Source organism: Arachis stenosperma, chromosome 3 (assembly GCF_014773155.1).
Source record: "Arachis stenosperma cultivar V10309 chromosome 3, arast.V10309.gnm1.PFL2, whole genome shotgun sequence".
NCBI lineage: Eukaryota > Viridiplantae > Streptophyta > Magnoliopsida > Fabales > Fabaceae > Arachis > Arachis stenosperma.
Window position 1 is genome coordinate 65810483 of NC_080379.1, and position 10889 is coordinate 65821371.

Genomic DNA, 10889 nt, shown 5'->3' on the forward strand with positions numbered 1-10889 from the left:
TATGCTTGCTGTAGGTTGGTTATTCAACCACCTTTTAGCTTGATCTTTTACAGCAAATGGAAACAGTAATAGTCTGTAGACATCCTGATCTACCTCTTTATCATGTACTGTGTCAGCAATTTGTAAAAACTGTGCCAGAAACTCAGTAGGTTCTTCCTGTGAAAGACCGGAATACTGGCAATTTTGCTGCACTATGATAATGAGTTGAGGGTTTAGCTCAAAGCTGCTTGCTTTGATGGGAGGTATACAGATGCTACTCCCATATGCAGCTGCAATGGGGTTGGCATATGACCCCAGAGTCCTTCTGGACTGATTAATTCCACTTAAGTCCATAGTGGACAAAAGGGAAATGATGATGATTGCAAAGAGATAAATTTTGTTTTGTTTTTTTTTTTTTGAAATAACCGAAAAAAAAATTAAAATAAAATAAAGGAAAATTAGAATGAAAATTCGAAAATCAAAAGAGAATAAGATCAAAGTAAATTGAGAACTTAATCAATTAGTTAATTAAAAAGATTTTGAAAACAGCAATTAAAAAGATATGATTGAAAAACTTTTATGAAAAAGATTTGATTTTAAAAAAAAAGGAAAGAGAAAAACAACAAAAAGACACCAAACTTAAAATTTTTAGAAATCAAACACTAATTTTTTCGAAAATTTTTAAGGGAAAAACACAAAGAGGACACCAAACTTAGAATTTTTATGAATCAAAAAGGGACCAAGAACATGCAAAAATCGAAAATTAAAAGAAAAGCAAAAGCATGCAATTGACACCAAACTTAGAATATGAAACTAGACTCAACTAAAAGACTCTAAACTAATAAAAATAAAACAGTCCTAATCTAAGCAACAAGATAAGCCGTCAGTTGTCCAAACTCGAACAATCCCCGGCAACGGCGCCAAAAACTTGGTGCACAAAATTGCAATAACACTTTTGCAACTCCGCACAACTAACCAGCAAGTGCACTGGGTCGTCCAAGTAATACCTTGCGTGAGCAAGGGTCGATCCCACGGAGATTGTCGGCTTGAAGCAAGCTATGGTTATCTTGTAAATCTTAGTCAGGATACCAGAAATTATCAGGATTGATTGTAAAAAGCAAAAGAACATGAAAAAGGTACTTGTTTTGCAGTAATGGAGAATAGGCTGGGGTTTTGGAGATGCTCCATCTTCTGAATCTCTGCTTTCCTACTGTCTTCTTCATCAAACACGCAAGGCTCCTTCCATGGCAAGCTGTATGTAGGGTTTCACCGTTGTTAGTGGCTACCTCCCATCCTCTCAGTGAAAATACGTCCCTGATGCTCTGTCACAGCATAGGCTAATCATCTGTCGGTTCTCAATCAGGCCGGAATAGAATCCAGTGATTCTTTTGCGTCTGTCACTAACGCCCCGCCCTCAGGAGTTTGAAGCACGTCACAGTCATCCAGTCATTGAATCCTACTCAGAATACCACAGACAAGGCTTAGACCTTCCGGATTCTCTTGAATGCCGCCATCAGTTCTAGCTTATACCACGAAGATTCCGATTAAAGAACCCAAGAGATATCTACTTAATCTAAAATAGAACGGAGGTGGTTGTCAGTCACACGTTCATAGTTGAGAACATGATGAGTGTCACAGATCATCACGCTCATCCGGGTTAAGAACAAGTGATATCTTAGAATGGAAGCAAGCATGATTGAATAAGAAACAGTAGTAATTGCATTAACTCATCAAGACACAGCAGAGCTCCTCACCCCCAACCATGGGGTTTAGAGACTCATGCTGTGGAAGGTACACAAGAAACGTGTAAAAATGTCATGAGGTCATAAGGTCTGATACAATCTCAAAAGATCCTATTAATAGTAAACTAGTAATCCTAAGGTTTACAGAAATGAGTAGCATTTTCTGTGTAGAGACCTTTTCTGGAGTTAAACGCCAGCTTTCATGCCAGTTTGGGCGTTTAACTCCAAGTTTTATGCCAGTTCCGGCGTTTAACGCTGGAATTTCTGAGGCCGGATTGCTACGCAGGTTTGGGCCATCAAATCTTGGGCAAAGTATGGACTATTATATATTGCTGGAAAGCCCAGGATGTCTACTTTCCAATGCCGTTGAGAGCGCGCCAATTGGGCTTCTGTAGCTCCAGAAAATCCACTTCGAGGGCAGGGAGGTCAGAATCCAACAGCATCTGCAGTCCTTTTCAGTCTCTGGATCAGATTTTTGCTCAGAACCTTCAATTTCAGTCAGAAAATACCTGAAATCACAGAAAAACACACAAACTCATAGTAAAGTCCAGAAAAGTGAATTTTAACTAAAAACTAATAAAAATATAATAAAAACTAACTAAAAGATACCAAAAACATACTAAAAACAATGCCAAAAAGCGTATAAATTATCCGCTCATCACCTCTTACGTTAGCTCCCATGTTAACCAAGTTAACGTGGGAGTTAACGTTGCATTTTGCACTTAGGCCAACGTTGCCATTTCCTTTCTTCAAAGTTAATGCCACTAACGTTCCAACTTTCCTTCCTTCCACGTTAGTGCCCATGGTAGTGTAACTAACGTAGCCATTAACGTGGCTCTTCTCTGCTTCTTTTTGCCTGAAATCAAACAAACAGAGTGCATCAAAGTCTTGATCTTAATCATGGGATCATGCATCATCCAATTTATCATATAATTCATGCAAAATCCTCATGAAATCATGTAAAGTGCACAATGTATACTTGAATCAAGAAGTAAGTGAAATTCTACCCAAAACTAGCTTATTTCCTAAGAAAATGCATGAAACTACCATAAAAACAGTGAAGAAAAGGTCAGTGAAACTGGCCAAAATGCCCTGGCATCATTCTCTCCTAATCATGCTTTCTAAGATTTGTTCTTCTTCTAACAATCAACATATATTTCATGCATGCATACATCTATCATGAGGTCATTTCCTTAGGTTGTAATGGGGTTAGGGTCAAGGTAGGATGCATATTTGGTTAAGTGAGCTTGAGATTTGAATCTTTGATAAGCTTAGACTTCCCACCTAACCTATGACATCCTATACGATTAAGTTCTAACCAACTACCCATTCTTCACTTTTCCACATACTCATGCATTTCCTTTTCATTTCACAACATTTATGCATTGATCTTTATTGAGCTTCACTTTGCTTTGGGGCATTTTGTCCCCTTTTTATTTCTTTCTTTTTCTTCTTTTTCATTCTTTTTCTATATTTTCTTTTCTTTTCCATATTATTTTTTTTTACAAGAGCATCAATGCATAAGGTCTATACATTTGATCAATACACGAGCATGTACCCAATTCCCAATATTTACAACAAAAATACAAAACTACCGTTTTATTCCCCCAATGTCCCAAGAGTTCCCACACTTAAATGGTATTCACACACACTAGCCTAAGCTAGTCAAAGATCCAAATTAAGGACATTTATTATTTTTCGCTTTAAGGCTTGTAATGTGCTAAAATAAGAACAAGTGGGTTTAGCGTAAGCTCAAATTGGCTAACAATGGATGATAAGGGGTAAGGCTATTTGGATAAGTGAGCTAATGAAATGATGGCCTCAATCATATAAATGCGTGAATACACAAAATAATGGAAATAGAGAATTAAACAAATCAAAGATTACAATCATAGAAAGAGAATAATGCACACAAGAAGGGAAAATAAGTGGTTATAAGATGTAACCACACCATTAGGCTCAAATCTCACTTGCTTGTGTTCTTAGCTCAAAAACATGATCCACAATATATATAATTCAAGTAAGTTCTACGAAAAGTTTTCACTCAATCAATTGGTGCCCTATAGATAGAATTCTTGAAAATTTTCATTATTTTAACTAAGCTTATTGTGTATATGTGTGCAAAAATAAGAAGATGCAAGTAAAAACCAAAAAAAACTAAAATGAAATGCAAAAGTGTTGAATTTAGAAACTTGTCACCCAAAATCGCTGACCGGTCGGACGACCTCCCCACACTTAAAAGTTTGCACCGTCCTCGGTGCACTCAAAGATGAGCAAGGGGATACGGCGAATCTTCGGATTGCTGCGTGTTCTTAGTCTTGCTTCCGTTATTGCTTGTGGTGCATCAATTATGAAAAACAAAAATATAACACCATAAGATGAGAAAACAAAAGCAAGGAAGTATACATTGTTGGAATGAGGTACATCACTAGAATGGAGTGAGTGAATTAGTGTGAATTCTAAATTGCGCGGTTTAGAACACACATTAGCATAAAAGTTATGTCACAAAAGAAGTATGTACATCACTTATCCTAGTATGCTTGAGATGCTTTAAGTAAACTTGTAAGGTAAAACAAGTATTAAAGAAGCATGAAAGCATTCAAGCTAAACCTATGGATGCATATGATCATGAAATACAATGCATTAAGGTATATGCATAACATCATCTATCAAGAGGTTGCCTAATCGAGGAAAAGGATTCATATCACATGATGGCTAGCTACAACATGCAATTCAAAAGAGTTATAAGCTCGAAGGCAATTCTCATCACTTGGTATTTTTCAAAAGGTAAGCATGAAAAACTCAAAACCAAGTAGCAAAATATAACCTCAATTAAAGAGTCCAACAAAGATTATCTAAAAACATTCATGCTAAAATAGCATTTAGGCAATAAGGGGCAGCAATGTATAGTAAACAAAGTCAATAATCCAACACTTATGATGAAAAGAGAGAAAATAAAATGAAAACTAAACTAAAACTAACTAATCAACTAACTAACTAACTAACTAAAATAAATGGTTATCAATGGTGTTTGGAAGTGTTGGATGAGGGGTAGAAGAAGGGAGGAAGAAGAAAGGAGAAGGAAAGAAATGGAAAGAGGAGAAGAAAAGAAGTGGATGGAATAAAGGGCATCCACGTGTACGCGCGGGTGGTGGAACAGCGAGAGAGGCGTGGACGCGTACAGTACGTGTCTGCGTGGGTGGCTAGTCAGGCCGGCGGCTCAATGTTGGCCCAGAGTTGGCACAACTCTCTGGTAAAAGTACCAGGGGTGCAGGTGGCCTAATCCACGCGCGCGGCATGTGTGCTTGCGTGTGCATTGCGAATTCAACATGATGGGCGCGTACGCGCCAGGTGCGCGTACGCGCGGATGGTGTTGGGCTTGGGACTCAACATTCGCACAGTGAAGGCCTAACTCCCGGGTTTGTTGGCTAGGAGTGGAACTTCTTCATCTACGTGCTCGCGCCATGTACGCGTGCACGTAAGTGGTCGAGAATGCTTGAAGTGCGCTTACGCACGCAGTGCGCGTACGCGTGGATGGTGCTCTGTTTTTCAAAAAGTTTTGCTATGTTTTTGCACCAATCTAAGCATTCGAAACCTCCAAACAGCTACCAAAACACCATAAACCCTTATTTAACATACTAAACTACCAATTAAACTCAACGATCTAAATAGAACATGAAATTAAACCAATTCTACCAATATGTACAAAAGAGAAAATGAAAAGAAGTTACCATGGTGGGGTGTCTCCCACCTAGCACTTTTGTTTATTGTCCTTAAGTTGGACTTATGGGGAGCTTCTCTCAAGGTGGCTTGTGCTTGTGCTCATCTTGGAATTTCCACCAATGCTTGGACTTCCAATAAGCTTTATCATTCAAGATTAATATCTCCAAGCTTTGATGGAGTTCTTCACAAACCATGGGCTCCCAATGTTGATCCTCATGTGTTTCCGGATCCCATATTTTGTCTTCACACCCATCTCCAAGTTGATTATCCTTAGTCCATGTGGGTGGTGAGCAAGGTGAATTCTCAACAAAGTAACCAAACATCCTTCTAGACCCATGTACTCTAGTTATACACCAACCTTTGCTATCAAGCTTTGGACATGTGACCATAATGAACCTAGAATGATGCTTCCAACCACTAACCATCTCCTTTTTACACTTAAAGCCACTAATTTTTCTAAGTTGACCATCCATCTCAAGCAAACCATATTCAAGGGGAATAACAAAGCTTAAGTATAAGGAATTTACCCACTTGAATGAGAGAATGGATGGTGGTGGCTTGGGGGGAGGTGTCTCCAATGTGCTTGCAAGCTCTACTCCCTTGTTTGCTTCCTTGTCAATCTCCACCTCTTCATAAACTTCTTCATTCTCAATCTTTTATTCATCAACTTCATCTAACTCTTCTCCATCACTCAAGTCATAAATGAGAGGTTGAGAGAAATCTACCTCCACATCACTTTCAAATTCATTGGGAGAAGGTTCTTCAAATTCAAAGGATTCTTCACTAAGAAGATTGGATGCATGATCTTCATCACCAAGGGAACCCAATTCTTGCTTCATTCTCTCCAAGTCTTCATATAGAATATGCCTCAGAGGTTGTGCACATTCCTCTTCAACATCAAATTTACTCTTCTTGGAGGGATTTTCTTTGATTTTAGCTTCCCATGGAAGTTTCGCATCTCCTAAGTCTTCAACCACTTCTTCCTTTTCTTCAATAATCATAGGCTTCTCCAATTATTCTAATACAAAGTGGCATTCCTCATTTTCCACCGGAGTTTCTAATCTCTCCTTCATGCTATGCTCTTTAATCGATTCTCCACATGTGACCATGGGAGTGCTTTGAGTGCTCAAGCATTGGGAGGCTAAAATGCTTACTACCTTGGTCAAGGTAGCCATAAATTCTAGTGTCTCCCTTTGCATTTCTCCTTGCCCTTGAAGTATAAGGCTAAGAATTTCATCCATTGAGGATTGGGGTGGATAAGAGGGTTCATTATCTTGGAAAAAAGGTTCATTATAGGAAGGTGGTTCTTCTTAGTAAGGTGGTGGTGTGTATTGAGGTGGTTCTTGGGAGTAGTAATCTTGGAATTGTGGTTCCTTGTATGGCTCATATGGTTCAAAAGGTGTTTGGTATGGTGGATAAGGATTAGAGTCATATGGAGGTATTTGGTGAAAAGAGGCTTGTGAGTATAGTTGATGATCATGTTGAGGATATGATTCATAGGCATATGGTGGTGGTTCTTGAAAGTCACAAGGAGATTCACCATAGCCATTTGATTGGTATGTATCATAGAATGGCTCTTCTTCATAGTGCACCGGTGGAGGTTGTTGCCATGAGGATTGATCATATGCATATGGCTCCTCCCACCTTTGGTTGTCCCATCCTTGATGCATGTTGTCATTGAAATTCACATCTCCTACAACATAGTTGTAATCATACTCATAGCCAAAATGAGAATTCATGATGAAAAGAGAAAGTATAATTCAAAAGCTAATAGAAATTAAGAGAAACAAAATTCTACAACTAGCAAATAGAGCAAAAGGCAATATATTCACAATATTCACATATATACAATAACCAATAACACAACACCATTGCAATTCCCCAGCAACGGCGCCATTTTGATGAATGGATTTTTGATGGTTTAGAATTCACAAATGAATTCTCGTTGCAAGTATAGTTTCTAAACCAAGCAATAATCCTTTCATACAAAAGATTGTTTGTCACAAGTAACAAACCCCTAAATTTATAAACCGAAGTATTAGAACCTCGGGTCGTTCACCCTAGGAATTACAATAAAGTGTCTTGTTATTGGTTATGAATTATTTTTGGGGTTTTCATAAGAGGCATGAAAGATAAATGGCAAGAAAGTAAACTAATGGCTAAAAAGGTCTTGGCAAGGGTTGGTGGTCAAGGATCTCTATCCTAATCACTAACCACAATATGAGAATTGGCAAGGATTAATCTCATTAAATCATCCTCTAACTAGTAGTAAAGGAAAGTCAAATGAGCTATATCAATCCTACTCTATAAGTCCTAACTCTCCACTAATTCAATTAGTGAGAACTAGATTTAATGGATCCCAATCATCAATTACTTGGACATTAGTAACTCAAGAGTTCCTAAGTTACCTTTCCAAGCCAAGAACATAAAACTCTACTCTAAAATCCAACCAAGCATTTCATCAAACATTTGGAAGGCACAAGAGGAAAACATAGTAAATCAATAACAAGAACAAAATCTAACAATAATTATTGAAAGGAATTAACAACAACAATCAAGAGAAACACATTTATTATGAATTACCTTGATTGAATTGAAAGAGAGTAGAAGAAACAAAAGTAGATCTACAACAAAACACAAGAACAACATAAACAAAATTACAACAAAAGAATGGAAGAAGAATGAATGTAACAACAAGGAATTGAGAAGATAGAAGTAGAAGAAGATGAATTAAAATCTAGATCTAAGAACTAAACCTAATCCTAATCCTAATCCTAGAGAGAAGTGAGAGCTTCTCTCTCTAGAAACTACTTCTACAACTAATCCTAATGAGTGAAAATGAACTAAAGTGAGATCATCCCCCTTTGCTCTTCAATCCTTGGCTTTAAATAGCATCCTTGACGCCAAAGTTGGTTGGGATTGGACCCCACAACCCTTGAGAATTCGTTGGCCACGTTTTCATTAAAAAATCCTAAACCAGCACCGACGCGTACGCGGACAGCACGCGTACGCATCCATGGGGTGATTTGCAAGGTGCGCGCAAGCGCCAGGTGCGCGCGCGCGTCCATGGGCGAGTTCGACTTCTTTGACTTTTCGCGAGTTCGACTTCTTTGACTTTTCATGATTTCTCCACTTTGCATGCTTTCCCTCTTCACTCTTTTGATCCATTCCTAGCCCTTTTCAATCTGAAATCACTAGCAAATATATCAAGGCATCTTATGAAATCAAAGGTGAATGAAAACCATCAAATTAAGGGTCTAAAAGCATGTTTTCACATCTATGTACAAATAAGGAGACAATCACAAAACCATGCTATTTTATTGAATAAATGTGGGTAAAAGGTGATAAAATTTCTTAAAATCAATACAAGATAAACCGTCAAAATGAGGTTTATCAGTAGTTCAAGAAGTCATGGGAGAAGAACAATGGGGAGAAAGCATTGAGCTGGAGCAAGCACCAGATGGAAAACTACCACAAGCAACCATGAGGAACTCAATCATGCCAACTACCACAGACAACAAAGATGCAGAATCACCAAAACTAGAGCTGAAAGCCTTACCACCCAGCTTGAAGTGTGCATATCTGGGTGCTAACAACACTTACCCAGTAATCATAAGTTCAAGTCTGAGTAAGGAACAAGAAGAGGAACTTATCCAAGTGCTAAGACAACACAAGGATGCCATTGGCTGGACACTTGCAGATTTAAAGAGAATTAGTCCTTCAATGTGCATGCATAAAATCTTACTTGAAGAGGATGCCAAACCCTCAAGACAGCAAGAAAGGAGGCTGAACCCAACTATGAATGAAGTGATTCAGAAAGAAGTGTTGAAATTGTGGCAAGCAGGGGTGATCTACCCCATCTCAGATAGCCCTTGGGTAAGCCTGGTGCAAGTAGTCCCTAAGAAGGGAGGGAACACTATTGTGGCAAATGATAAGCATGAACTGATATCCACAAGGATGGTGACCGGATGGCGTATGTGCATTGACTACCGAAAACTTAATGAAGCCACCCGGAAGGATCACTTTCCCATACCCTTCATGGACCAAATGCTTGAAAGATTGGCAGGTGGTGCGCGAAATTGTGAACAATACTTTTCACAACTCTCATAATCCCCGGTCATGAACTCCAAAAACTTGGTAGCTCAATTCCATGGCATTACACAACTTCGCACAACTAACCAGCAAGTGCACTGGGTCGTCCAAGTAATAAACCTTACGCGAGTAAGGGTCGATCCCACGGAGATTGTTGGTATGAAGCAAGCTATGGTCATCTTGTAAATCTCAGTCAGGCAGACTCAAATGTATAATGGTGATGAACGAAAATAACATAAAAGATAAAGATAGAGATACTTATGTAATTCATTGGTAGGAACTTCAGATAAGCGCATGAAGATGCCTTCCCTTCCGTCTCTCTGCTTTTCTACTGTCTTCATCTAATCCTTCTTACTCCTTTCCATGGCAAGCTTATGCAAGGGTGTCACCGTTGTCAATGGCTACCTCCCATCCTCTCATTGGAAATGTTCAACGCACCCTGTCACGGCACGGCTATCCATCTGTCGGTTCTCAATCAGGCCGGAATAGAATCCAGTGATTCTTTTGCGTCTGTCACTAACGCCCCGCCCTCAGGAGTTTGAAGCACGTCACAGTCATTCAATCATTGAACCCTACTCAGAATACCACAGACAAGGTTAGACCTTCCGGATTCTCTTGAATGCCGCCATCAGTTCTCGCCTATACCACGAAGACTCTGATCTCACGGAATGGCTGGCTCGTTTGTCAGGCAAGCACTCGGTTGTCAGGCGATCAACCATGCATCGTGTTATCAGGAATCCAAGAGATATTCACTAGAGCCTTGGTTGCTTGTAGAACAAGAGTGGTTGTCAGTCACCTTGTTCATGAGTGAGAATGATGATGAGTGTCACGGATCATCACATTCATCAAGTTGAAGAACAAGTGATATCTTGGACAAAGAACAAGCGGAATTGAATAGAAGAACAATAGTAATTGCATTAATACTCGAGGTACAGCAGAGCTCCACACCTTAATCTATGGTGTGTAGAAACTCCACCGTTGAAAATACATAAGAACAAGGTCTAGGCATGGCCGAATGGCCAGCCTCCCAAAGTGAGTTCAATCATAAAACATGATCAAAAGCTCTCCAATACAATAATAAAAGGTCCTATATATAGAGAACTAGTAGCCTAGGGTGTACAGAGATGAGTAAATGACATAAAAATCCACTTCCGGGCCCACTTGGTGTGTGCTTGGGCTGAGCAATGAAGCAATTTCGTGTAGAGACCCTTCTTGGAGTTAAACGCCAGCTTTTATGCCAGTTTGGGCGTTTAACTCCCATTTAGGTGCCAGTTCCGGCGTTTAACGCTGGAATTTCTTGAGGTGACTTTGAACGCCGGTTTGGGCCATCAAATCTTGGGCAAAGTATGGACT